Below are 6,630 nucleotides of genomic sequence, written 5' to 3'. Positions count from 1 at the left end.
AAGATACCCTAACGGCATGAGACACACAAGCAGAGTATGCAATGAAGCATAGTCAGTCCACTCCCCAGGCTCTACTGGGAACGAACTGCTCTGATACCAAATTGTAACGACCCAATTTCTGGTACGTCATGATCATACTAGAAACTGAGCGCTACCAACTTGTCTTCCTAATTATTATCTATTATTTATTATATGAGCCTGATTCGTTGTTAAAAGCGTAGTTATTTTACGAGGTACTTTTTTTTTTGAAAACATTTGGATTAACAAACGGTATCATTCATAATCAATTCACAACTAATAATATATAAAACATTTACAAACAACCACACATAAACACATCACAAGTAGTTGACAACATTCGGTGATTCAGCCTTTATTAGAATATAGACTGTTAGTTAGAACACCCCTAGATATAGCTAGATAATAACTATATACATATATATACATACAACATCCCAGGTCCTGACCTGTTCAAGAGGTCCCTAAGCTGGCACCCAGGCTAGCCTAGACTCTATACTCACCTAGTCCCTCTAAACTACTAAAGCGAGGGAAAGTACATTCTAAGTCTTCAAAACTCAAGTCAGGTGGAACGTCATCAAAAGGTGGAAGGTCGTATACTACTCCTCTGCACGATCATATGACATCAAAGAGCATCTCTCAAGTACTTCATCGAGTGGCCACATAACAGCAACATCGTACGAAGGAGTTAGGTTAAAGTTTGTAGATAAGCGGGGTGCAGACGTTGGCTGGCCTCACCGTATATACATATGAACAGAGAACGGAATTCACCCTAGACTCAGAAGATTACCTAGAGCAGAATCCTCTTTACGAACAGTCATCAGCGAACTACGGAAGGGTACTCATGCTTCCATCTGGAGGGGGAAGGGAGAGAGAAGGGGTAAGAACTGGGGAGTTCTTAGTAGGGCCGGGGTTATTAGTTACGTTCATTAATTTTGTGTTGTTTAGCAGACTAATAACAGAATATAGAGAAGTAGTAAACAGAGGACAGATAAATAGAGAAAATAGAGAAAACAGAAAAAGATCACAAACAGAAGAATACAAGAAAGTAAAACACAGACACAAACACAGAGAATAGAATACAAACAGAGAAAGCATACATTCATGCAATAATCATAATAGAGAAAATGCACAACCAAGTATGATGCATGTCTAGTCCTAGCGCAGGTAATGAGCTCATCTGTCGGTTACATACCCGCTCCCGACGTTACCCAGCAACCTCTGTCTGGATAAGGCTTTCCTGTTGGCAATACCCACTGCAAGCAACCTTTGTCTTGCAGGGTATCCACTGCAAGCAACCTTTGTCTTGCAGGGTGGCACTTATTAGCCGATATATGCCCAGCAGACTCACTGTAAGCAACCTCTGTCTTACAGGAGCAACAACACACTCACTGTAAGCAACCTCTGTCTTACAGGAGCAACAACACACTCACTGTAAGCAACCTCTGTCTTACAGGAGCAACAACACACTCACTGTAAGCAACCTCTGTCTTACAGGAGCACATTCATCTTGATACCTCTGTAAGCAACCTCTGTCTTACAGCAAAGCATTATAGCAAGGTATCCCAGGAAAGCGTTCTCAGTGGTCGTACCACCATCTATCTGACTGCTTTCATGCAGCAGATCATCACATAATCATTATCATTACCATCATTCATTATTAATCTCGTTATTCATCATCACTTTCACATTCTTATACGTTACCTCTTTCTTTCTCTGTTCAATCACAACATAACAACTTTCTATAGGTGAACTTCGGCCTATAGAAATGGCACCTCTGTAAGTGAACTTCGGCTTACAGAAAAGGCGCCCCTGTAAGTGAACTTCGGCTTACAGGTATCATAACTCTCTGTAGGTGAACTTCGGCCTACAGGAGCAACACCCTGAGATGCACAATTGATATTCACTGTAGGTGAACTTCGGCCTACAGGAATAACAACTCACTGTAGGTGAACTTGGGCCTACAGGACCTCTAGGGCAATGGAAAAGCAGCAGATGAACATACAACAGAACATCATGCCACAAGTCTTAACTCTTTATTTTTATACTCTTCTCCTCTATTCTTTTTGTTATATTACTCTTTTCTCATTATCTCTTTACTCTGTTCTCTGTGTTTCTTTACTCTGTTCTGATTTTTCTGTTTAACGTATGTATTTAAAGCTTATGTAAATTTCGATATGATTAGTTAGCCTGCCCCAAGTATAGTGATGAGCGGATAATTTGTATACTTTTTGGCATTGTTTTTAGTATGTTTTTGATATGATATAGTTAGTTTTTAGTATATTTTTATTAGTTTTTAATTAAAATTCACTTTTCTGGACTTTACTATGAGTTTGTGTGTTTTTCTGTGATTTCAGGTATTTTCTGGCTGAAATTGAGGGACCTGAGCAAAAATCTGATTCTGAGACCAAAAAGGACTGCAGATGCTGTTGGATTCTGACCTCCTTGCATTCGAAGCGGATTTTCTGGAGCTACAGAAGCCCAATTGGCGCGATCTCAACGGCGTTGGAAAGTAGACATCCTGGGCTTTCCAGCAATATATAATAGTCCATACTTTGCCCAAGATTTGATGGCCCAAACCGGCGTTCAAAGTCACCTCAAGGAATCCCAGCGTTAAACGCTGGAATTGGCACCCAAATGGGAGTTAAACGCCCAAACTGGCACCAAAGCTGGCGTTTAACTCCAAGAAGAGTCTCTACACGAAATTGCTTCATTGCTCAGCCCAAGCACACACCAAGTGGGCCCGGAAGAGGATTTTTATGTCATTTACTCATATCTGTACACCCGAGGCTACTAGTTTCTTATAAGTAGGACCTTTTACTATTGTATAGAAATCTTTTGATCACTTTTAGATCTCTAGATCATCTTTGGACATTTTAGTTCTTAGATCATTGGGAGGCTGGCCATTCGGCCATGCCTAGACCTTATGCATATGTATTTTCAACGGTGGAGTTTTTACACACCATAGATTAAGGTGTGGAGCTCTGCTGTACCTCGAGTATTAATGCAATTACTATTGTTCTTTCATTCAAATTCCGCTTGTTCTTTATCCAAGATATCACTTGTTCTTCAACATGATGAAGGTGATGATTGACGCCCATCACCATTCTCACTCATGAACAAAGTGACTGACAACCACTCTTGTTCTACAAGCATTTGAGGCTTGGTGAATATCTCTTGGATTCCTGATTGCACGATGCATGGTTGATCGCCTGACAACCGAGTGCTCGCCTGACAAACGAGCCAACCATTCCGTGAGATCAGAGTCTTCGTGGTATAGGCAAGAACTGATGGCAGCATTCAAGAGAATCCAGAAGGTCTAACCTTGTCTGTGGTATTCTGAGTAGGATTCAATGATTGAATGACTGTGACGTGCTTCAAACCTGTAACCTACTGGGCGTTAGTGACAGACGCAAAAGAGTTATTCTATTCCGGTAGGGGAGGGAACCACACCGGTGATTGGCAGCACTGTGACAGAGTGTGTGCATTAGCTTTCACTGCGAGGATGGGAGGTAGCTGCTGACAACAGTGAGACCCTATACGAGCTTGCCATGGAAAGGAGTAAGAAGGGTTGGATGAAGACAGTAGGAAAGCAGAGAGACGGAAGGGAAGGCATCTTCATGCGCTTATCTGAAGTTCCTACCAATGGATTACATAAGTATCACTATCTTTATCTTTTATGTTATTTTCGTTCATCACCATATATATCTGAGTTTGCCTGACTAAGATTTACAAGATGACCATAGCTTGCTTCAATACTAACAATCTCCGTGGGATCGACCCTTACTCACGTAAGGTTTATTACTTGGACGACCCAGTGCACTTGCTGGTTAGTTGTGCGAAGTTGTGTAATGCCATGGTATTGGGCTACCACGTTTTTGGAGCCATTACCAGGGATTATGAGAGTTGTGAAAAAGTATAGTTCACAATTTCGTGCACCAAGTTTTTGGCGCCGTTGCCGGGGATTGTTCTAGTTTTGAGCAAGCCTTTGGTAACATCAGTGCCAAGATCCGGCAACAACATCAAATTTTTGGTGTTATTGCCCGGGATTGTTCAGGCTGGACAACTGACGGTTCATCTTGTTGCTTAGATTAGGTATTTTTTTTTTCGAAATTCTTGAAGATGAATTCTAGAGTTTCATGATGATTTGTTGAAATCTGGCTGGCTGAGAAGCCATGTCTAATCTCATTGGACCGAGGTTTCAACTTTTCACCACAAGAGCTTGTTGATTTCTTATCAATCTTGCTTTTGGAGCAGTGATTTGCTAAGGCTTGGCTGGCCTCTGGCCATGTCTAGTGTTTTGGACCGAAGCTTTCTTTGAGAGTTTGGCTGGCTGTGAAGCCATGTCTAATTCCTGGACCGGAGTCTTAGACTAGCATTGCACTGATTCCTGGAATTCTCATTAAGAATTTTGATATCTTTTTCCACTTAATTTTCGAAAAACACAAAAAAAATTTACAAAATCATAAAATCCAAAAATATTTCTTGTTTGAGTCTAGTGTCTCATCATAAGTTTGGTGTCAATTGCATGCATTCATATGTCTTAGTGATCTTCAAGATGTTCTTGATGATTTACTAGCTCTGATCTTTAAATTCTCTTGACTTGAGTGTTCATGTGTCTCATATGCATTTTCATTAGTGTCAGTAGTATACAAACTGCTAAGTTTGGTGTCTTGCATGCATTGTTATTTGATTCTAGTTACATTTTGATTATTCTTTATTATTAAAAATCCAAAAATATTTCAATTTGTGCCTTTTCAAGTCAATAATACAGAGAATTGAAGATTCAGAACACACTGCAGAGGAATTATACAGAAAAAGCTGAGCATTCAAAAATGCCCAGTGAAAAAGGCAGACTGGCGTTTAAACGCCAGCCAGGGTACCTGGTTGGGCGTTTAACGCCCAAAAAGGGTGCATTTTGGGCGTTAAACGCCAGAATGTATAGCATTCTGGGCGTTTAACGCCAGGATGGTGCTAGGGGGAAGATTTTGTTTTCAAATCAATTTTTTTCAAGTTTTTCAAAATCAAATCTTTTTCAAATCAAATCTTTTCAATCAAATGTTTTCAAAATCAATTTCTTTCCTTTTTCTAAGATACTTACTAACAATTAATGATTTGATTGAACATCTCAAATTTGTTGCCTTTTCTGTTGAGAAAGGTTTTAATGTTTAAATCATATCTTTTCTTGTTAAGCAAGTCATTAATTTTTAAAATCATATCTTTTCAAATTGTTTTCAAATCATATCTCTTAAAAATGTTTTCAAATCATATCTTCTCAATCATATCTTCTTAAAACCATAACTTTTCAATCAAATATTTTCAATCACATCTTTTTCAAAATAGTTTTCAATCAAATCTTTTTGATTTCTAATTTCAAAATCTTTTTCAAAAATCACTTGATTTCTTTTCCATTTTCATTTTCGAAAATTAAGTAATGTTTTTTTTCAAAATATTTTCAAAATTTTTCACTTAATTTTCGAAAATAACTTCCCTCCTTCTCACATCCTTCTATTTATGGACTAACATTATCCCTTAATGCAAAATTCGAACTCCATTCCCTCTGATAAGTTCGAATTTTCCCACTCCTGTCTTCTACTCTTCTTTTCCTCTGACACCTAAAGGAATCTCTATACTGTGACATAGAGGATTCCACATCTTCTTGTTCCCTTCTATTTCTTATGAGCAGGAGCAAAGACAAAGGCATTCTTGTTGAGGCTGATCCTGAACCTGAAAGGACCTTGAAGAGAAAGCTAAGAGAAGCCAAAGCACAACTCTCTTTAGAGCACCTGACCGAATTCTTCAAGGAAGAAGAACACATGGCAGCCGAAAACAACAACAATGCAAACAATGCAAGGAAGGTGCTGGGTGACTTTACTGCACCTACTCCTGATTTTTATGGGAGAAGCATCTCTATCCCTGCCATTGGAGCAAACAACTTTGAGCTTAAGCCTCAATTAGTTTCTCTAATGCAACAGAATTGCAAGTTCCATGGACTTCCAATGGAAGATCCTCATCAGTTTTTAGCTGAATTCTTGCAAATCTGTGACACAGTCAAGACTAATGGGGTAGACCCTGAAGTCTATAGACTGATGCTATTCCCTTTTGCTGTAAGAGACAGAGCTAGAATATGGTTGGATTCTCAACCTAAAGAAAGCCTGGACTCTTGGGAAAAGCTAGTCAATGCCTTCTTGGCAAAGTTCTTTCCACCACAAAGATGGAGTAAGCTTAGAGTGGAAGTCCAAACCTTCAGACAGAAGGATGGAGAATCCCTCTATGAAGCTTGGGAAAGATACAAATAATTAATCAGAAGATGTCCTTCAGACATGCTTTCTGAATGGAGCATCATAGGTATTTTCTATGATGGTCTCTCTGAACTATCTAAGATGTCCTTGGATAGCTCTGCTGGAGGATCTCTTCATCTGAAGAAGACGCCTGCAGAAGCTCAAGAATTGATTGAAATGGTTGCAAATAACCAATTCATGTACACTTCTGAAAGGAATCCTGTGAACAATGGGACTAGTCAGAAGAAAGGAGTTCTTGAGATTGACACTCTGAATGCCATATTGGCTCAGAACAAGATATTGACTCAACAAGTCAATTTGATTTCTCAAA

General features: G+C 39.3%; 1 non-coding gene across 1 annotated transcript; it reads right to left on the bottom strand.

Moving 5' to 3' along the window:
- Window positions 1-6,239: 6,239 nt before the first annotated feature.
- On the bottom strand, window positions 6,240-6,347 carry LOC130983773 (small nucleolar RNA R71). Its single transcript, XR_009087750.1, has one exon. It is a non-coding gene; the product is annotated as a small nucleolar RNA R71 (small nucleolar RNA).
- Window positions 6,348-6,630: the final 283 nt, after the last annotated feature.

The sequence above is a fragment of the Arachis stenosperma genome, chromosome 5 (assembly GCF_014773155.1).
Source record: "Arachis stenosperma cultivar V10309 chromosome 5, arast.V10309.gnm1.PFL2, whole genome shotgun sequence".
Taxonomy (NCBI): Eukaryota; Viridiplantae; Streptophyta; class Magnoliopsida; order Fabales; family Fabaceae; genus Arachis; species Arachis stenosperma.
The sequence above is the reverse complement of the archived record's forward strand: the minus strand, read 5'-3'. Positions and strand labels throughout refer to the sequence as shown.